A 23,547-nucleotide genomic window follows, 5' to 3' on the forward strand; every position below is an offset into this window, starting at 1 on the left:
TCAACCTCCAATTCTCTGCACGAACTCCAGGTATATATGGATTATTCCTGCCCTGCTAAAACTGTCCCCACCTAATAACTTGCCAACACCAGCAATTTCATCCAACCCTACTCCAGCTCTCTACCCTGCTCTCCACCACCCTCTTCAGCTTCTGCAGAGGAATGACTTGTGTGTGTGGCTGCATATGCAACACTGGATCAACATCCTTGTGCACAGTAGAACATGACGCCGACAGCTTCATCTCAATTTGGCACGGACCCTCAACATACCATCCCTTCAACATGTGTAAACTACCAGTTACAAAACAGTTCCGGGTTTTGAGGGGTTTCAGCTAAAGGCTCCACTGGAGAAGCTGGGCTGTTCTCCTTAGAATACTGAGATGAGATTTGACAGAGGGACACATGATCATGTGGGCTTTAGACAGGGCAAGAAGAGGGAAGCTGTTCCTATTAGCGAATGGTTCAAAGACCAGTAGACACAGATTTAAAGCGAAAAGCAAAGGTTACAGGAGAGTGTGAGGACAAAAAAACTTTTATTCAGAGACGAGTAATGACCTGGAACTTGCTGAAGGGAAGAAGAGTTAATCAGGAATTTCACAAGGGCATTGAATAGGTAACATAAGGAAACTAATTTACAAAGCTATTGGGAACAGAGGAATGAGTGGAACAGAATGCTCTACAGGAAGCTCGTCAATACATCAAATGGGCTTTTTCTAAGCTGTAACAATTCTATGATTCTAGGACCAGCTGTACATAATGTGGCAGAAGAAGGAGAGAAGGCTGTTTAAAAAAACACATGAAATCTTGAGCTGTCAGTGAAGCCAAAAAGTGCAAAAGCAGGGAAGTTAGTCTAAATCTTTCTAAAGTGCACATTAGGGTACAGTTGAAGTATTGTGATCAGTTCTAGGCATCACGTTTCAGGAAGAAGGTCAGGGCTAAGGGAGAATTAAGCAGAACTCAATGTAAATGGCACTGGCGGGAATTTCCATTGTGCGGACGGTCTGCAGAAGCTGATGGTAGCTTCGACTGAGCAGCAAGAACTAAGAGGAGATTTAGAATGTGGGACTAATTGGAGGAGTCTATCAAAGAGTCAGCATGGGTAAAATGAGTCAAATCACCTCCTTCGCTGCTGCATATTGAGATGAGATCCTTCTATGATTCAGTGATTAAAATGTGAATGAATTTCCATTCATTTTAAAACTGTCATAGAGTCATGCAGCATGGAAGTAGACCCTTCAGCCCAACTGGTCCTTGCCAACCAAGATTTCCACCTAAGCTAGTCTCATTTGCCTCCATTTGGCCTGTTTCCCTCTAAACATTTCCAATCCATATACCTGTCCAATGAGGGATTGAAATGCTCCCTCCAAGCCTAACAACCCCCCCCCCAGTGCAAACCCCCTCCAATCAACCATCTCCTATATGACCAAAATGGACAAAATATCTTTTTTACTGTCATTCCCAGTTCTGATGAAGAATCATTGACTTAACTCTGCTTCACTGTCCACAGATGCTGCCTGACCTGATGAGTGGTTCCAGCATTTTCTATTTTTAAAGAAGAATCTATTTTTATTCAAAGAGATAAGTAACAGCATAATAAAATGTGATAGATTATTTTTCTGCTTCCCCTCTCCATTATCAGCATCTCAGTACAGCCAAGTTGAAGTAACACAGAGAGAGGAGACCAAGAACCTCCCTTTGCTGCTATATGGTTCAGCTCTACACAATAACTGAACTTGACCCTGCGGCTCTCATCCTTATTGCCATGTCATCATTACTACTTTGAAGACAATTCAAAGCTGCAAACAGTATTCCAAGAATTACTTTACCAATGATGCATAACGTTTACGTTATCAGTTGCTTTGCAGATTAAATTCCTTGACTTATCAATAATAGATTTATGTTGACTGGATATCTTCAGTCGTCAATAAATGCACTCAATTTCACTTCCACGACCTTCTTTTCTTATTGAAGGCATATTATGAATTAAAGTACCAGAATCTTTACTGACAGTAAAAAGGGAAACAGAGAAATAATCCCAGTGTCCAAGTCAATGTTTATCACTCAAACAACTCCACTCAATTGGATTGCCGCATCATTGGCCTCTGTTTGTGAAACTCAATGGGTTGAGATAAGTGGTCTATAAATGCCAATACAAAATTCTGTGGCTCCTGGAAATCTGAAATAAAAGCAGAAAATGCTGGAAACACTCAACAATGGAGAGGGAAGCAGAGTTAATAGTCCAGGTCAACAACCTTCCTCTATTAGCAAGTTTTCCCTATTTTGCATTCACAAGGTGTAATTGGATAATTCCCAGCCTCCAAGGTTACAATACCCACATATTTAACTGCATGGGTTTCAGCTGAAGACATCAACATCTAACACAAGTATTTTGTTACACAGTTTTATGGTGCATTATTAAAAACATAAGGGACCACAGTTTTCATTTTATGTTAATAGCGCACTATATAAATCCTGCTTAAAAGAATATAAAAAAAAGCATTCGAGTATTTTCTGAGTGATTTCATTTTACAAAAATCCCAAAAGGAGGTACGTAGAAATTGTGCAGATTTTAGCCCCCAAAATATATCAAAGAATTTTTCCAGTTTTGTTTAAATTCCATCACCTATGATTCACAGAGTGAGAAAAGAACATCTAATTGCCAGTCAGCACTGGTGTCTCACTGTTATATTTTCGAAAGAGGAAGAACCGACTCTAACATCAATTGGAGAACTGAAGCAAGGAAAATTTCCACTGTGCTAACATTTATTCATATTTTGGAATATTTATCATCCCCAATACATTTAAAGCCAGAAATGTAAGCAAACAAGTTCATCAACATCATTTGTAAATTTAGCATCCTGATGTTGCTGAAAATATTATCAGGAATTACAGTGGTCTCACCTGAAAAAATATTAACTCCATCCACAGGTGAATCCATGCGCTACAGATAATGCAGACCTTGTTTAAAGAATGGCTATAGTTTACATGGAACTTTCCATGAATTTAAATTGTGGCAGAGAACACTTGCAAATACAAATGGTTCAAATAGCTCATCTAAAATAATAAAGTTTCAAGAATTCAATTTCACCAGGCAGTGGTGAAGTCAAAATGCTGTGAGCATTTTGTTTTGTGGTTTTCAATTAATGCTTTCTTCTCCTATGCCCATTAAAATCCATCCATAAGTTAGTATATTTCAATTGCAAAACTCCATCATCTCCCTCACAGTTAAGAATTCATAGCTGTAGAGTCATAGAGACACACAGCACAGAAACAGGCCCTTCAGCCCAACTGGTCCATGCCAACCAAGATTCCCATCTAAACTAATCCAATTTGCCCATGTTTGGTCCATATCCCTCTAAACCTTTCCTATCCATATACCTGTCCAAGTGCCTTTTAAATGTTGTTAATGTACTTGCCTCAACCACTTCCTCTGGCAGCTCATTCCATGTACTGACCACTCTCTGGGTGAAAAAGTTGCCCCTCCGGTTTCTATTAAATCTCTCCCCTCTCACCTTAAACCCCCAACCCTGGGAAAAAGACTGTGCACATTCACTTTGTCTATGCCCCTCATAATCTCATACACCTCTGTAAGATAACCCCTCATTCTCCTATGCTCCAGTGAAAAAAGTCCCAACTTGCTCAACCTCTCTGCATAACCCAGTTCCTCGAGTCTCAGCAACATCCTCGTAAATCTCCTCTGCACTATTTCCAGCTTAATGACATCTTTCCTATAGCAATTTCTCTGGTTGTAAATTATTTACTTGATGTGCAATGTTAATTTACTGAAATCTATGAACCTCTAAAAAATTCATTTAACAGAACTAGCTATATGGTTTAAATTAACTTCAGGCCACTACAAGATCACATTTTGTCGAGGGTCTAATTTCAGTGAGATGCCTCACTCTATTTCACTGGATGATCGTTGGATTACAACTTCATCATTCTTCCAACCAAGAAAATAATCCCTTCTTTGAATACATATTTTCATAAACCTAAGCACCTTTCATGTAATCTCGCTGTTCAAACTGCTACTGGGGAGAGTTAAAATGACTAGCATACCAGTCTTTGCAATCAATTTATAATCAGTAAATTTAGACCTTCAAGTTATGTTATGAAGTGAAATGCAGGAAGTTCCTATAATTGATAATAATGAAGTGGATTTAGACAAAATTAATTTCCACAGTGAGACCAGCATGAGAATTAATAACTCTAAAAGTGAAACTGGGTAACTGCTGATATGTTTTAAAATAACAGTGATACTTGAATGGATGATGCCAACAGAGAGCTGAGGTTTAAATCAACTTCTCCCACTTCAATTCTGGTGTTGATCTTAACAATCTTTAATGCAGTGTTGCGGTTTATATAAGCTGAGCTCTTGTGCAGGGCCATCAAAGCTTGGGTTCACTAAGCAGAATAATTATTCCAGAGCCTGCTTTCTCTTTGAGTTGCAATTTTTAACACCTAAGGTTTTAATAACTGTTCCTGTCATGCAACTGAGTATCAAAGGAATTGGGAACAATTTCATGTGAAGATGCACAATGGGGAACTAAGTAACAAAAACTCCATGTATCAAGTGCAGAAATGTTCTTCAAAGAACTGCAGCAATTGCACTTTATTGGAGACTACCATAAAACACTCTTGTTAGATAATTAAACTAAAAAAGGGTACTGTGACTGGCTGGTCTCGTGTGATGGATTCCAAGAATTTGGTTTAATATCAACTCTTAGTTTATCATAAAGTCACTGGGAAACTGATCTCCAAGCAATGACTGGTTTCGTGAGATTTCAGTTAAAGCAATATCAGGAAAAGAAATCACTCGGGTTAAAGCAGTAAAGTTACCAAAACCCTGAGGAATAGCTCCATAACCATCAACTCTAACTGCTGCCAATCAGTGAGAATCCCACTGTTTCTGACTTTAAAATAAAAAGTAAATATTTTACTTCAGCACATCTTCTTGGTCAGGCTTATTGATTTTTTTTCCTCTCATTGTCCTATTTACCTTTTCTAAACAATATGTTCTGTTTATTCCAACTTCTGAGCCTAATCTTTATCCATTTAAATTATTTTGTGTGTATCTGTGCGGCCCCGTTCCGCTTGTGCATATTGTGTTAAGACCACCGCAGATAAATTTCTATTGTGCTAGGCAAAAGTCATTGCCAGCATTAAGTATGTGAGTGTGGACAAAATATGACTTAATTTAAAAAATGAAAGAGAAATTAAAGACTGCATAGCAAATATATTAATTATTTGACTGGAGTAGATTATTTGAAGGTACTTGATTCTTGTTATTGTCTGGCAACTCGATCTCTGACTTTATAGAGTACTTACTGTCATAATTACCAATGCATTTAATAGTCGATTAATTGTTTCTAATACATCCTCACCAAAAAGTTAAACGTTATTCTTAATCTTGTTTTTATCATTGCAAATCTATCCAATTACTCAGCAGGTCAGGCAACATCTAGAGAGAGAGAAACAAAGTTAACATTTCAGGTAAATAACTCTTCATCAGAACTGCAATTAAAGCATCTCTCAGTAGATGCTGCCCCTGCCCCTGCTGAGTGTTTCCAGCACTTCCTGTTTTTATTTCAGATTTCCAGCATCAGCAGTTTTTTTGCTTTTTGATTACTCATCTTCTTAAATTGCTTGATGATATTTACCCATTAATGATAAATGTCTATTTGGCCAAGGAACTAATAGACTTGCGGAACAACAGTGCAGGTTGAGGAACTCCCTTCAAGCAAAGTGAGAAAATAGGGGGGAAAATAAAAAAAAACGCTGCTTCGATTTTGCAGCAAATTTAGAAATAAAACACTTTCAGAGGTAACATTTTCATTGGCAGAATGATTGAAAAAGATCATAATATGATGAGCTTGGTCAGAGTAATTCAGATCATAACCACAAAATGAAAAGGTATTAGTACAAAATGAACAACTCCCAATCAAGACTGCAGATTGAGAATCCTTCAAGCATAATGGATATGCGTAACACATCCATTTAGTAGGACAGCTAGATAAAACACCTGCTAGAAGGGTTTTTAGTACAGGCATGCTCAAATACATCATCTTTGGAAGGCTGCTGTGCCAGTTGGGAGAAAAGGGTTGTATCTACAATTATCATCTGTGGATTGCTGCCTGCTGAATATTGGAAGGAAAAAGAAAGTGAAAGGTCTTAGTCAATAACAGAGACAATTATCAGATGGAGTAAATTTTCTTTCTAAAGTTATTTATATTGTTGATTTCCTATTTTTTCCTTAAACCAGCTTCTCCACCTGTTTTACATAATGTTATAGCACTAAAATATCCATGTAGCCCTTGAAATATGCACCAGCATTGAGTTAACTAATCTAATCCCACTCATCTATCTGCTTCCATATCCTTTAATTTTTATATATAACCGATCCGAGAGAGCCAACATAGATTTGTAACGGATAGGTCACGTCTGATTAACCTGAATTAATTTTTCAAAGAGGTGCCTGAAGTAATGAATGGTGAAATGTCCAAACGTGTTATTGATCTGGATTTACAAGAGGCATCTAATAAAGTTCCTCATGAAACAACATTAGCTGAAGCTCTAGCTCCTTGAACTGAAGGACATTATTGGCCTGGCCAAGAAAATGGCTAAGCTGACAAAGGCAAAGATAGTAGGCAGATGCTCAGAAGGGCAGGAAATGATGGCTGTGGTTTCATGAACATAGGTTGAAGCCTTGTAGTCATGTCTTTAGCAAGAATACACAACTTAGGATGAACCAAAATTAACCAAATGTTTACCAAAAGTCCTATCCCAAGTTGCTCTGGAGAATCCTTTGTCATTATTGAACTTTTTAAACTGGTTGTGAGTTAAAAGAAATACTAGAGCCTTTGTTTATACAAACATTCTCCTGCTGGAACGTGATATGTGACAATATCATCAAAGTGGCAAGTCATTGATGACAAAACTGGGTCTGTGCTTGACAGGTGATTGCAAATGTAGACTTCAGAGGAAAATGCACTAGCAACTGTTAGAATGCTGATAAACTCAAAGTTTTTCCTCCATAAAAATATCTTTGTTGTGGTAATGGCTGAAAATCAAACATCCCTATATCAAACAATTCAGTCTTAGAGCGGACAAACAGAATGGAGATGGTACAATCAAAAGGGAGACATCAATCAAATGTTATGGGTGTGATTTTTCTATTATAAAGTAAGGAGGGTTGAAGAGAAAACAACTTGCAAAGAGCTGCAAGCAGAACTGCTCCATATTCTGAGTGTTTGCCACAGTGAGTTTTGTCTAAAATCATCCAGAATTAAAGAACATGTAATATTTAGAGCTAAAGAATAGCTTGAAAACAAATGTGACTACCTGTCACAGGTAGTATGTCATGGATTGAAGATTTAAAACTGCTTACAGTACAGAATACAGAGTTAATGTAAGAGTACAACAGTTTGTTACATTTTACATCATACCTTCAGTAATTTCAAGCAACATTTCATGTCATATTACTTATAATATTTGTATTATATCTATCAGGCTTGATGTCGGAGCAGGGCTTTAAACATCATTCGAGAACCAGCTCACCCTGCTCACTACCTTTTTAAACTACTCCCCTCTGGTAGGCGATACAGGACAATACATGCACACCCTACAAGACTGAAACACAGCTTTTTTCCCCAAAGCTGTTAAATTGTTGAACATGGACTGACACCTCCTATACATACATACATACACATACAATGTCTTCCCCCCCTTTACTGGCTGGACTCATCATGGCATTATTTAATGTATTGATATTGATATGCTGCTGATTATCATTATTATTATTATCATGGTTCATTTGCACACTGCCTTTTAATTTTTTTTATACTTCATATTTGTGTAAGTATGTTTGTTTTATTTTATAGTTATAATTGCTCTTATCAATTTACTGTTTTGGTTTTTATTAGGCAAGGAAGTGCCATCATAATCTCGTTGTGTTGCTGTTGCAACAGTACAATGACAAATAAAGAAATAATAATAAAATAATAATTATTATTATTATTTTATTTGTGGTGCTTGGTCAGCTTTAATACATTTTTGAAGGAATTCTGTGATGTGCTGCTCTGTGAGCCTGGACTCCTTTTCCCCATCCAGATGAATTCAGGCTGAATTTAGGGAATTAGTGTAAGAAAAGCTACTGATCACCTCAGTTCCTCAAATCACTTATTAATGACTTAGATAAAGGGATAGAAATCACTTCTCTCAGCTTGTAGAGAGCACAAAATAGATTGTATTGTAATTAGTCCAGATGGAATCAGAAAATTATCAAAGTGATATTAGTAGAGGGGAAAACAGTGTCCAATAAAGTTCAGTGCCCCTGAATGTGAGGTAATTCATTTTGGCTCTAAAAAGGACACATTACCATTTCTAAAAAGTGAACAACTATAAGCAATGGTGGTAGAAAGAAACTTAAGGACCCCTTTACATGAAGCATTAAAATGTCATGGATAGGGTAAAGAAACAAACAGCCAATGCAATTATAGCTTGAGGAAAAGAATACAAGAAGGTAGAAGGTAACAGAGGTGACCAAAACTAAAGAGCACAAGTTTAAACACAAAGTGTGAAAGGTTTACAGAAGATTTGGTCAAGATGTTTTTCACACACAGGGTGGTTGGAATCTGGAATCTACTGCCTAAGGGATAATGGAGGTAGGTAGAGTCAGAGTCATACAGCACAGAAACAGGTCCTTCAGCCCAACTTGTCCATGCTAACCAAAATGCCCATCTAAGTTAGCCCCATTTGCCAACGTTTGGCCCATATCCCTCTAAACCTTTCCTATCCATGTACCTGCCCAAGTGGCTTTTAAAATGTTGTTATTGTACCCGCCTCAACCACTTCCTCTGGCAGCTCGTTCCACATACGCACCACACTCTGAAGCAGTTGCCTTTTAAATCTTTCCTCTCTCACCTTAAACCTATGCCCTCCAGTTTTTGATTCCCTTTCCCTGGGAAAAACACTGTGCATTCATCCTATCTATGTCCCCCATGATTTTAGACACTTCTCAGTCTCCTACACTTCAAAGATTAAAGTCCTAGCCTACCCAACCTCTGCTGATAACTCAGGCCCTCGAGTCCTGGCAAAATACTCATAAATCTTCTTTGCACTCTTTCCAACTTAATGACATTGTTCCTATAACAGGGTGACCAAAACTGTACACAATACTCCTGGTGCAGCCTCACAAATGTGTTGTACAACTGCAACATAATGTCCCAACTCCTCTACTCAATGCCCTGACTGATGAAGACCAGTATGCCAAACACCTTCTTCACCACCCTGTCTACCTGTGATGCCACTTTCAGCACAGAAACAGGCCCTTTGGCCCATCTAGTCCATGTCATCTGGTTTTCTGCCTAGTCCCCTCTATCTGCACCCAGACCATAGCCCTCCATGCCTCTCTCATTCATGTATCTATCCAAACTTCTCTTAAATGTTACAATTGAATTTGCATCCACCACTTTCACTGGCAGCTCATTCCACACTCACACCACCCTCTGAGTGAAGTAGTTCCCCCTCAGATTCCCCTTAATATTTCACCTTAAACCTATGACCTCTTGTTCTCGTCTCACCCAACCCGAGGGGAAAAAGCCTGCATGTATTCACCCAATCTTTACCCCTCATAATCTTGATTACTTCTATAAGATCTCCCCTCATTCTCCTGCACTCCAGGGAATAAAGTCTTAACCTATTCAACCTATCACTGTAACTCAGGTCCTCAAGTCCCGGCAACATCCATGTAAATTTTCTCTGCATTCTTTCAAATTTATTGATATCTTTCCTGTAGGTAGGTGACCAGAACTTCACACAATACTCTAAATTTGGCCTCGCCAACATTTTATGCAACTTCAACATAACATCCCAACTCCTATACTCAGTGCCCTGATTTATGAAGGCCTAAGTGCCAAAAGCTGTCTTTATGACCCCATCTACCTGTGATGCCATTTTCAAGGAATTATGGATCTATATTCCCAGGTCCCTTTGTTCTACCATACACCTCAGCGCCTGACAATTCACTGTGTAAGTCTTACCCTGGTTTGTCCTCCCAAAGTGCATCACCTCACACTTGTCTGCATTAAATTCCATCTACCATTTTTCAGCCCATTTTCCCAGCTGGTGCAGATCACTTTGCAAGCTTTGATAGCTTTCCTCACTGTTCACTACGCCCCAATCTTGGTGTCATCTGCAAATTTGCTGATCCAGTTTACCACATCATCATCTAAATCATTAATATAGATGATAAACAACAGCGGTCCAGCACCATTCTCTGTGGCACACCACTAGTCACAGGCCTCCAATCAGAGAGAACACCATCTACTACCACTCTCTGGCTTTTCCCACCAAGCCAACGTTGAATCCAATTGACTACTTCATCCTGAATACCAAGTGACTTAACCTCCTGGAGCAGCCTCCCATGCGGGACTTTGTCACAAGATCACAAGACAAGGGAGCAGAAGTAGGCCATTCGGCCCATCGAGTCTGCTCCAAAGAAAAGGAAAAAAGAAAAAGAAATGAGAAATTGGGGGGGGGGGGGGGGGCTAAAAAAAAACTAACCCCAATTTCCGGCCTTATCCCCATATCCCTTGATACCCCAACTATTTAGATATCCATCTATCTCTTCCTTAAACGCCTCCAATGATCTGGCCTCCACTGCTGTGTGTGGCAAGGAATTCCACAAATTCACCACCCTCTGGCTAAAGAAATTTCTCCACATCTGTTTTAAACCTGTAAGGCCTTGCTAAAGTCCATGTAGACAACTTCCACCACCTTCTCTTCACCAACCTTCCTGGTAACCTCCTCGAAAAACTATTAGATTGGTTAGACATGACCTGCCACACACAAAGTCATGTTGACTATCCCTAATCAGGCCTTGTCTATCCATACAATTATATATCCTGTCCCTCAGAATACCTTCCAATAATTTACCCATGACTGACGTCAGGCTCACTGGCCTATAATTTCCCAGCTTATTCTTAGAGCCTTTCTTGAACAACAGAACAACATTAGCTATCCTCCAGCACCTCATCTGTGGCTAAGGACGTTTTAAATATCTCTGCCAGGGCCCCTGCAATTTCTGTACTAGCCTCCCACAGGTTCTGAGAGGACACCTCATCAGGCTCGGGGGATTTATTCACCCTAATTCACCTCAAGACAGGAAGCACCTCCTCCACCGTAATCCAGATACAGTCCATGACCTCGCTACTCTTTTTTCCTCAGTTCTATAGACTCTGCATCTGTCTCCCAAGTAAACACAGATGAAAAAATTCATTTAAAATCTCCCCCATCTCTTTTGGCTCCATGCATAGATGACCACACTGATCTTCAAGAGGACCAATTTTGTCCCTTGCTATCCTTTTGCTCTTAATATAGCTACAGAACCCCTTTGAATTCTCCTTAACCTTGTCTGCCAGAGCAACCTCATGTCCTCTTTTAGCCCTCCTGATTTCTCTCGTGTTCTCTTGCATTTCTTATACTCCTCAAGCACCTCATTTGATCCTAACTGATATGCACCTGCTTCTTTTTCTTTACCAGGGCCTCAATAACCAAAGTTCCCTAAACCTGTTAGCCTTGCCTTTTATCCTGACAGGAACATACAGATTCTGTATTCTCAACATTTCACTCTTGAAGGCCTCCTATTTACCAACCATCTCTTTGCCAGAAAACAACATCTCCCAATCCACACCTGCCAGATCCCTTCTGATGCCATCAAAATTGGCCTTCGTCCAGTTTAGAATTTTAATCTTAAAACCAGTCCTACCCTTTTCCATAATTGTCTTGAATGTAATGGAATTATGATCACTAGATCCAAAGTGTTCCCCTACACTCACTTCTGTCACCTTCTCTGTCTCAATCCCTAAGAGGAGATCCAGTATCATATTCTCTCTAGTTGTGACCTCTACTTATTGATTAAGGAAACTTTCCTGAACACATTTGACAAACTCAATCCCATCCAGTCCTTTTATAGTATGGAAGTCCCAGTCAATATGTGGAAAGTTAAAATCACCAACTATCACAACTTTATATTTCCTGCAACTATCTGCTTTCTTTCTATAGATTTGCTCCTCTAAATCCCACTGACTATTGGGAGGTCTATAATATAGTCCCATTAACACAGTCATCCTTTTTTATTCCTCAGTTCCACCTAAATTGCCTCTGTAGTCAAGCCCTCCAGTATGTTCCCTAACACAGTCTGTAAGGGGCTGCAGCCAGATGCAACTTTCACAGATATAGTCATCAGGGACACTGGAGGTCTCCCTGTCTTCCCACATCATGCAAGAGGAGCACACCGCTGCACTGGGTGTCATTCCCACTGCTCTACCTATTCAATAATAAATAAAGAAAGAGAACTTCACCTTAGCTTCCACCTCTTCACACCAAAACCTCAGCTCCCCCCACTCTTACACTGACCCACCCACACAATAACCTTTACCCTACCTCACACTTTACCCTACCTGCCTTTTAGTGGCTGAGTTGCTATGCACTTAGCCAATCAGAAACAACATTTTTTTAAAATAGCTGCTGGCTCCTCCCCTTTGCTGCTCTGGCTGTTGGAGTTGTTAGGTTAATTAGGTGCTCTGAGTTACCTCTTAATGCAAGTAAGTGGGCACGTGAGAGAGAATAAGTTGCAGGGCTACTGGGAAAATAAGAAGTAAACTGATGGAATTGCTCTGCTGGGGGGTGCAATGGGTCTGATGGGCCAAATGGCCTCCTTCTGCATCATTATAAGTAAGAAAGAGCGAAGACATCGTGATCTTTGGCCTGCAAGACACCTATGTTTGCTCACATACTAGCTCTATATTGAAGGAAAGGAAACCCATTCAGTTGCAGTGCATCTTGAAGGTGACACCTGCAAAATAAGGTGCATGCACTGTACTGTGGGGAAGCCCATAGCCTGTGTTTACTCCAAACATTGCCCTCTGGCAAGGAGGAATATGGTCAGTCGACTGTCCTTGAAAAGAAAACATCATTGAACCTTTCTTATATAATAGTGCAAGACATTACAAATACCTCTAGCACCATTCTGAAAGGAATCAGTTTGCAGTAGTTAATGTCAGGACCACCCCAATAGATGCTGACAGTGCATTTCTGAAGTTAAACTTGTGATGGGAACAGGCAGCAGATTTCAGTGAGTGCAATCTTGCTGAAGTGCAGACATCCCACTTTCTGGTCTTGATTGGGTTCATATTAGGAGAACTGGTCCCAAAACATTCCAGGGGGGTGTAGCCTCCTGCTGAGAATCCCTCTTCCTATCATGGCATCTGTAGCATCCAGAGAAACCCCAAAGTATATCCAAATTTTATGCTAGTGTAGAATATACTACCACTGGTAAATCATGGTTAAATTTCAGTTCTGAGGAAGGGCATCCTCTGACTGCCTTAATAAATACTGTATATGTAATATTACATTTTATTCAACATCTTTAAAACAGAGTGAGAACAGGGAAAAACTAGATTTTTTCCCAGGGTGACAATGGCTAACACGAGGGGAGATAATTTTAAGGTGACTGGAGGAAGATATAAGGGGGATGTCAGGGGTAAGTTTTTTTACACAGAGAGTGGCGGGTGCGTGGAACGCACTGCCGGCAGAGGTTGTGGGGCAGATACATTAGGGACATTTAAGAGACTTTTAGATAGACACGTGAATGATAGAGAAATGGAGGGCTATGTGGGAGGGTAGGGTTAGATAGATCTTAGAGCAGGATAAAATGTCAGCACAACACTGTACTGTGGTGTAATGTTCTTTGTTCGATGTAATACCTTAAACTGTATTGGAAATCCAAAAGGAAATCATAGGATTGGTAGCTCTAAGCTTGTCTTTGAACACATTTTAAAAGTAGGACAGCTGTTCTTGAGTGAGAACGGGTTTTGCCTACAAATAAGAAGTCTGAGAGATAATAATAATTCACATTTTGTTTATTGTGGCATTCTAATTCATTACCTACAAATTCTCTTGTGTCAGAGCTCATAAAAGACGCTGCTTTTATCACACTATGTGCATGAATGCTTGTCTGCTTCAGGGTCATTATCCTTCTGCCTCTCTGTCTTTCCAACAACTGCACACAAGTGCTCTTTAAGTGGTTCATGATGCAGCAGTAACTCTTGACTGCTGAAATATGGAGGGAGTTTTAACATGGACGCAGTGCAGGTTGAATTCCAAGAAAAATTCAAGTGCAACAAGAAGTCAGCTCCAACTTTTTGGCTTCCACATTTTACTCCAGCAGATCAACCTCAGAAAGGGCATGTTGTCAATTTCAGCCTGTCAATTACTTTGTTGGAACGGTATTGAAGAGTGCTCTGCAGTTTAATTTTGGCATTCTGGGCTTCCTGGAACTTGGCAGTGAAAGCAAAGTGGGAAGAAAGGCAACTCTAAGGGGCTTATGCCATAATAGGGAAATATGCCAATACATAGTCAATGCTCGCAACTTCTTTCCAACTCTTTGCCCGCAGTAATTGTGCGGAGAGAATAGTTTGCATATCTTTAACATTTGGAAGCCTGACCTTTGAAGCCTACACTTTGAAGGTCTGATCGATCAGGCTGGTGTGAGTATCACCCATGCTGTGTTACATTAGAGCTCAGAGAAGCACCAGCCTGGTGCTCACAGACCTGCATCTCCATGGGAGGGGAAGGATCTGCACTGAACCACAGCTCACAGGAAAACACCACCTGGAGGGGATATGCTTCTCCCTGAAATTGGAACACCAGTGCCTCTGGACACTCTGGCTTTGTGTAAGGTGGTGACAGACAATGGCAACCTTCTGGGACAGGATTTAGCCTGCTGACTTGGCTTTAACAGTGGCTCCTGCAGCCCTTAACCTTTCTGCCTCTGGAGCCTTCCACACATATTGGCAGGACCTTGCAATCAAAGGCAGATTGATGACTTCTTTGCCACACTTAGCGATCCCATCAGCTATGCCTGTGGTGTTGCCTTTCAGAATGAGCAATACACCCGTCTATTCCTTTTCAGTTGCTATTGAAGCACCCTTTCATCACCCAGGTGTGCTTGTCCCCAAGGGCTTCCATTCTATCAACGTGCAGTTGGCATGAAACTACAGAATCAAGGATCATGCAAGATTCCCATCCCACCTCTACGATATGATTGTCCACCCTCCTGGACTACTCCCCTTCTAGGAACATTTAAAAAAATGGCTGAATACGTCCCCAAGTACAAGGCCCAGGAGCGAAATGATCACCCATGTGACCATCGTAAGAACACAAGAAAATAGGAGCAGGAGTAGGCCGTCAGGCCCTTAAAGCCTGCCCCACCATTTAATATGATCATGGGCGACCTATGCCTCACTTTAGAAACTTTAAATACTTCTAATGATCCAGCTTCCACCATTCACCAGGGCGGGAATTCCGGGTATCCACAACCCTCTGCAAGAAGAAATTTAAATGACCAGCCCTTATCTTGTAGTTATGTCAACTTGTTTGTGACTCTCCCACTCGTGAAAACATCCCAAAATCTACCCTGTTAAGTCCCCTTAGGATCTTATATGTTTGAGTAAAGTCATCTCTCATTCTTTTAAACTCCAAGGAATACAGCCCTAAACTATTTAGTGTCTCTTGGTCGGACAGCCTTCTCATCCCAGGAATTAGCATGGTGAATCTCGTTTGTCCTGCCTCCAATGTTATTATATCTACTTTTTAGGTAAGAAGACCAGAACTGTATGCTGTATTCCAGGTGAGGTTTCACCAACAGTTTGTATAACGGCAACAAAACTTCCATATTTTTAAACTGCAACCCCTTTGTAATGTAGGCCAAAATACCATTTGCCTTCTTAAATACTTGTTGGACCTGCCTGGTAGGTCTACCTTTTATGATTCATACACGAGAGCACTTGGGTCCCTCTGTAATTCACTCACTTTCAGTCTCTCACCATTAAATAATAATCCGCCTTTCTAATTCTCTTACAAGGTGCATGAACTCACACTTCCCCACATTACACTCCAATTGCCAATCTTTTGCCCACTCTCTCAATCTATCTATATCCTATTGCAGAATCTCAGTATCCTTATCACAACATGGCCTTCTGCCTATTTTTGTATCAATGGCAAATTTGGAAACCTTACATACTGTTCCTTCCTCCATGTTATTAATGTAGCGGGGAACAATTAGGAGCCAAACACTGATCTACTAGCTATTTCCTCTTTGATTATTGACACAAGCATCTTGCCAATAATAGTTGTTAAAGCAGCTGGCCTGTAGTTCCCTGTCTTCTGCCATTCTCCTTTTTAAAACAAGGGACTCACATTGGCTGTTTTCCAACTTTCTGTTACCCCCCTTGGAACTTAGAGAGTTATGAAAAATTGCAACCAATGGGACCACTATCTCTGAGGCCACTTCCTTTAAAACACTAGCATGCAGTCCCTCAGGCCCTGGGAACTTGTCTGTCTTTAGACCACTGAGTTTCTCCAAAACTTTATCCCTTGTAATTAGGATTTTTGTAAGTTCTACCATGTTACTTGAAAATAGTACATGTTATATCTTACACATATTAGCAACATCTTCCTTGATGAAAACCGGTGCAAAACATTTATTCAACATATCTGCCATTTCTTTGTTTTACTGTTTGTATTAATACTACATGCAAGCTTTCTCTCAAAATTCATTTTCACTCTTCTTATGAGATTTTAGTCTTTTGCTGCTGGATCCTAAAAACTTCCTGGTCCTCTGGTCTACTGCAAGCCCTTGCCAATTTGTGTACCATACTTTTCAATTGAACATCATCCTTTCCTTCCTTTGTTTAACCATGGATTGTGCCATGGGTAAACTCTTGCTGAGTATTAAAGACCAGTTGTTTAAATATCTGCCACTATTCAGAATCAGAATCAGAATCAGAATCAGAAACCAGATTTGTTATCACTGACTTATATGATGTTATCACTGACTTATATGATGTGAAATTTATAGTTTTGCAGCAGCAGTACAGTGCAAAGACGTAAAATTATTGTAAGTTACAAAAATAAATAAATAGTGCAAAAAAAAATAATGAGGTAGTGTTCATGGGTAAGACCTGTCTCTTAGCTTGTTTCCCCAGTCCATCTTTGGCAATTCCTCCCTCATACTATTATGATTGCCCTTATTTAAATTGAAGACACTGGTTATCGACCTATGGTGTTCATCCTCAAACTGCATTTGGAATTCTAGCATCTTATGGTCAGAACCTACTAGGTGATCTTTAACCACAAGATCCCTTATTAATCCTGCCTCATTCCATTAGACCAAATCTAAAATAACCCATTCCTGGGGAGGTTCCACAATGTGCTGCTCCAAAAAGCAATCCCTGATGCATTCCACAAGTTCTTCTTAGACAATACCTTTGCCAGATTGGTTCATCCAATCAATATGTAGATTAAAATCTCCCATGATAACTGCAGTTCCTTCAAATATGCCCTTGATAGTTCCCCATTTGTAGTCTGACCTACTGAGAGGTCACATTTTGGGGATCTACTTCCATCCATGTCTTCCTTCCCCTACTATTCGTGACTTCAAACCAAACCAATTTCACATCACTATCCACTGCCTTTATATCATGACTCAGCACTGCTCTGATACCATCAAACAATGTTACTTTGAAGATACACTTTAGGTTCACTGGTCAGGAGGAGCTCTTCAGTACACGCTAGCCATGGTCTTCAGAATGGACATGGTGGACCAAGCATAGCTTTCCACCACAGTGAAGTTTGGACGTTCAGGAAGATCCTCCTCAGACAGTTCAGAGGAGGATGAGGAAGATACCTAGGAGAGTTAGAGGCAGGAGGCAGAAAATCTAGCAGGCAATATGCGCACCACCAGTGATACACACTAATGCCTGAAGACGCATTCATTTTTGTGAGGTTGATTTAAATTCTACTTATGAGCCCTTCCAAATACCACATGCAAAGATGCTTCCCCTCCAATCCCCCACCTTACTCTCAATGTGTCTAACACAAAGTAGCCCTGCCAGCAATCAAACCTCCCTTTTGTTGTCAATCATTGCTCAGCACCCAAACATATCATCCCATTCACGATCACACAACTGAGAAAGGCACTTGCCAGTAAAGGAGCAAGAAAGAGCAAGACAGGAAAGTGGTTCAGAAAAAACTCACTTACATGATTAATTATTCAAACAATTGAACATTGTACATGTACCAATGTGATTACAGATCTTTACTCTTACTTTGCTACAAGGTTTCTGAATCGCTGTGGTTTCAGCAGAAGTACCAACAGGTAGCTCAGATCCCTTCCCTGTAGTCCACTGATGTTCAAGAATTAGATTCCAACAGCTTCTGCACTTGGCTGCCTGACTTGGTTGCCTACAGGTCCTTGTCCAGTTTCTCTTGTGTGTAAGGACTTGAAAAGTCTGATTACTCTGGAACATTCTCAAGAAACTGCATTCAGGCAATTTTCACTGTCTATTTGATTTTCACTGGCTGGTATCTTTGAGTTTATTAGAAGGTGAGAAGCAATGCTTCTATTGACTTTGGTCTGCTGGTGTGGCTATTGGGCAGCTACTCCCCGGCAGCACTAAGTTATATCAATATTTATCATTGTTTCTTGTCATCTAATGAAAGGTCCATCATCAAAGGAGATTGTTGAAATGTCAGGATCTTCAAAACCTTCCCATGAAGTCAGTAAAATCCCACAACCTCTAAAGGAACACACTACAAACCCTACAAACTACAATCCTACAATCACAGCCAAAAATGCTGGAAACACTTAGCAGGTTAGGCAGCGTCTGTGGAAAGAGAAACAGAGTTAATGTTTTGTGGTGGAGGTCCTTTGTCAGCACTGGAAAAGAGAGATAACAAAAAAATAATTTTTAGTTAGAGGATGTTGGGGGGAATGGATAGGACAAAAGGAATTTCTCAGTTTGGGTGAGACTGGATCAAATGGGTTAATGAGCAGTTGATGGGGTGAGCTAGTTTCTTTCACTGTGTTTTGTGCTGCTAATAGCAGTGCTGTTCTGATAAAGAACAAGCTACCTAAAGTTGGGGTATTTGATAGAGTCCAGAAGGCTGCAAAGTGCCCTGACAGAAGCTGAGGTGCTGTTCCTCAAGCTTGTATTGTCTTCACTGTAACAGTACAGGAAGCCATTGACAGACAGGTCAGAGCAGAAGTGGGATGGAGAATTAAAATGGCAGGCAAATGGCACACAAGTGTTCTGCAAAGTAATCACCCAGCCTGCATTAGATTTCTCCAGCTGTGAATACCGAATGCAGTATAATAGTAGAAGAAGTACAAGTGAATCTACATAACGCAGACAAAGCCCCTAACTACTACGTCAACCCAGTTGACCTGGTCTCACCCTATAGGTCTTGGTCCTATCCATTCCTCCTACCACTTTTGTCAGAACTAGGAAATAGAGATAAAAAGTACCTTTTTATCTCTATTTCCCAGTTCTGACAAAAGTGTCTGACCTGAAGTTAACTGTTAACCTGTTAACTCTATTTGTCTTTCCATAGATGCTGCTTGATTTGCTCAGTGTTTCCTGCATTTTCTATTTCTTTTTCAGATTTCTGGCATCTGCATTTATTTTTTGATTTTCAAACTAATAAGAGCTGCACCTCCCAATAGCATGGCTCTTGGTTGACCACAAACATCACAAACTGCAGCATAGTTACTGGCCTGAATATTGGAGTTCCAAGCTTTAACGTTCCAGGGAGAAACCTGAAAAACTCTCAACACAATCAGGTACGAGTGGCACCTGCTCCACAGGTAGATCAAGAAGCCCAAAGTGTGATTGTGGCTGTCCAAATCAGACCAACATCCACAGGTTGAGCTCCTGCCCTGGAACACCCCTCCCTGGTGGTATGAATGGCTAATTAGAGTTATAGAATGAGCCCTCATCCCACCACGTCCATGCCAAACATTTTGCCCATCGACACTACTCCCTTTCACCTGAATTATGACCATATCCTTCTATGCCTCACCTACTTGTGTTTGTCTAAATTCCTCTCATAATTGTATCTGATTCCACCACCTCCTCTAGCAGTGCATTCCAGATGTCAACCACTCTCTGTGTAAAACACTTACACCTTAGAACCTCCTTAAAACTCCTTCCTCTCACCTTAAACCTATGCCTTCCTGTTTTGATACCCCTACCATGTAAAAAAGATTTTGACTATCTATCTATGCCTCTCATAGTTTTAGATACCTCTATCAGGTTACCCGTCAGGCTCTTTCACTCCAAGGAAAACGAGTTTAGCTTATCCAATCTCTCTCCATATCCAGAGTCCTCCAATTCAGACAACATCCCCATGAATCTCCTCTGCACTCTTTCCATTGAATCAATTGCTAAAGCTGCCATCAAAGTATGACTGTTTCTTTAATCATGCATGAAACATACACACACACACACACACACACACACACACACACACACACACACACACACACATATATATATATATATATATATATATATACACACACAAATATATATAATACACATATACAGACTAATACACACATATATATAACTAAATGGTTAGTGTAATATCTTAATGCTGTGTTGGGTTAAAAAGTCACTGACAGACACTTTGCAATGACTGCTGAGGTGCTCCCAACACTGGACACCTACCATTTCCCTAATTCCCTGCACTAATTCAGCACATCAATAATCTAAAACGTAACCCAATACCTCAATACTCCAGGTTCTCAGCAAAGAAAACCTCCATTATAGTACACAATAAGACACACAAGAAAATAGGAGCAGGAGTAGGCCACCTGGTGCTCAAGTCTGCCCTGCCATTTAATGTGATCATGGCTGATCTACCCACCTACTCTTTGTGCCAGTTCGCCACAGACCTCAATTCCCAAATCTTTCAAAAATGTATCTACTTTGACTTTGAGTACTTCTAATGATCTAACCTCCACAACTGTCTGGACATTCCACTACCTTCTGCGAGAAGAAATTTCTACACACCTTAGTTTTAAATGACCAGTCCCTCGTCTTGAAATATGACCCTTCATTTGAGACTCTCCCACAACTGAAAACATTTCAACGCCTACCTTGATATGCCCTCTTAGAATCTTATATGTTTCAATAAGATCACCCTTCATTCCTTGAAACGCCAAAGGTGACAATCTTCCAAGGTGATCTTCAGGATTAAATGCGGTTTTATCATTCAGCAATAAATGTGCAGTCATTGCTTATTAATCAGCTAAGTGGAAGTCTGCTGACAGAGATCTGTCAGTAAAACCCTGGAAATTGGCAAGTTATTCACTTTGGTATCAGATTTGTTGGGCAGTTAAATTCCTTACAGCAGGACTGATAGAAGGCTTCAAAGTTCTTATTTGGTAAGATGCCAAAAGATGTGATAATGAAAAAGCCTACACTGAAATGTGACTGCATACTTTATCAATCTTTGTTAATCTGTAGCCAATATCAATGCGGGTGAATGGTTGAAACCACAGTTCAATGAGCACCCACACAATACCAAGTATATTATGTGTGAACAATCTTCCATCCACAAAATGGCATTAAGCATAATAGCCAAAGAAGATTTATCCTTTACAACTTTCATCACATCCATTTCCTACTTGTCAAATCTCAATTCATTTTCTTTATTACACCTCATTTTAGGCACCAGCTATTCCAATTTGCAGTGTACATCACAACAGCTCTCTTCATTGATTACATTTGGTGGCTGCTCATCCTGTACAGTGTACAGTGCAGCTTACATATATAAATATCAGCATTTCTATGTGTGTCATAAATATATCATTCACTTCAGAGACAGCAGCAACTATCATTTCCAAAAAGACCTGGACACAGCAACATTCATTCTTTAATCATGAACCAATGGTTTATGGCAACCACACAATTAAAACCATTCTCTTAAGGCACTAATCAAAATTCTTAGGCAGTGTTCAATTCCTCTGCAAAATAGGAATGTAATTATTGTGTCATTAAAAAAGCTGTGCAACCCTTCCCTGCTCTTGTCAACATCCAAGTTGCTGCCATTTTAACGGGACCTTCTTTAGCCCACTCATATTGAGGCCTCAGCTCATAAGGACCCTTCCACCCCAGTCATTCTTTCTTCTCTTCCCTTCTGTCGGGCAGAAGTTACAAAAGCTTGAGAACACGTACCACCAGGCTCAAGGACAGCTTCTATCCCACCAGTATAAGACTCTTGAATGAGAAACAAAGGACTGCAGAAGATGGAATCTAAATGAAAAACACTATGATGCTGGAGGAGCTCAGCAGGCCAGGCAGCATCCGTGGAGAAAAGCAGGCGGTCAACGTTTCGGGTCAGGACCTGCACTTTCTCTATAACTGTAACACACACTATATGCTGCAATTCATTTTGTTTTCCTTTTGTACTACCACAATGTACTTACATTTGGAATGATTTATCTGGATGGCATGCAAACAAAAGCTTTTCATAGTATCTTGGTACATGTGACAATAATGAACCAATTGCCAATTAAATACCAATTATGGTATCCTTGATGGAATTATGGCGTACCCATGGATGGGGTGTCTGCCCAGCGTTCCACTGAAGCTTACACAAAAACAGAAGATGCTGGAAACACCCAGCAGGTCAGGCAGCATCTGCGGAAAGAGAAACAGAATTAATGTTTCAGGAAAAATACCCTTGCCAGCACCGAGAAAGAGGGAAAGCATGTTAGTTTTAAAGTTGCAGAGAGCGAGGGAAAGGGATGGTTAGGACTAAGGGAATATCTGTCATAGGGTGAGATAAAATCAGTTAAAGGGGGGCAATTAAAGGGTGATTACTCTTCTTATCTAATAGCTGGGCTGTGAAACATGCGCGGCAGGTTGGGCTGTACCAATGCAGAGAGAAAAACTGAGCAAAGAACACAGCTAGATGACTTACAGCAGAAATGGCCAATTCTGATACCTGGAAGACAAAACAAATTGCCTAAGGTTGGAACATTAGATATTGCAGCAGAATTTTCAGCATCTGTGTTTTTTTTTCATTGAAACTTGCTGATGAGCAACCAAACCTGCAGTGCTTAAAGAGTCTAATCCAGCCCATCCAGGAAAAGATAGGTAAAGAAGCTTTTGAATGTTTGTTGTACAATCATAAGAGGCATTACTGCTTCTACTGCCACACAATAATTGGAGCATGGGTGCCTCCACACTACCTCAAACTCTTGTCTGCTGCCCCAGCCAGTAACTCTGCAACCCTCCAAAGGATCTTTCTTCCAACTTTGAATCTGCCAGAACCTGCTAGGCACAAAGTTGATGCCAGAAGGATTTTCAGCCCCCTCCAGTGGGAAATATAATTAAATGGGAGACTAACACTTTGCATAGCTAGATCAAATAACTTGCGTCAACAGTCCAGCTGAAGTGGATGCAGACATGAAATCATAAGTCAATACACTCCTGAAAAGCTTCCTTCACTACGGGGAGGGAAAAGCAGCGAGAAGAACAGAGCCCTGTTAATTGTATGGCAAATTTCTCAATAATCTTATCCTCACTAAAAAATGCTGTTGCAGGTGATTCCTTCCATCACTCATTCATTAAAGTTTTATCAAAGGCATCCTCTTGCCAAACCGAGTATGGAGGCTCTGTTTTCCTGTTCTACT

Source organism: Pristis pectinata, chromosome 4 (genome assembly GCF_009764475.1).
Source record: "Pristis pectinata isolate sPriPec2 chromosome 4, sPriPec2.1.pri, whole genome shotgun sequence".
NCBI lineage: Eukaryota > Metazoa > Chordata > Chondrichthyes > Rhinopristiformes > Pristidae > Pristis > Pristis pectinata.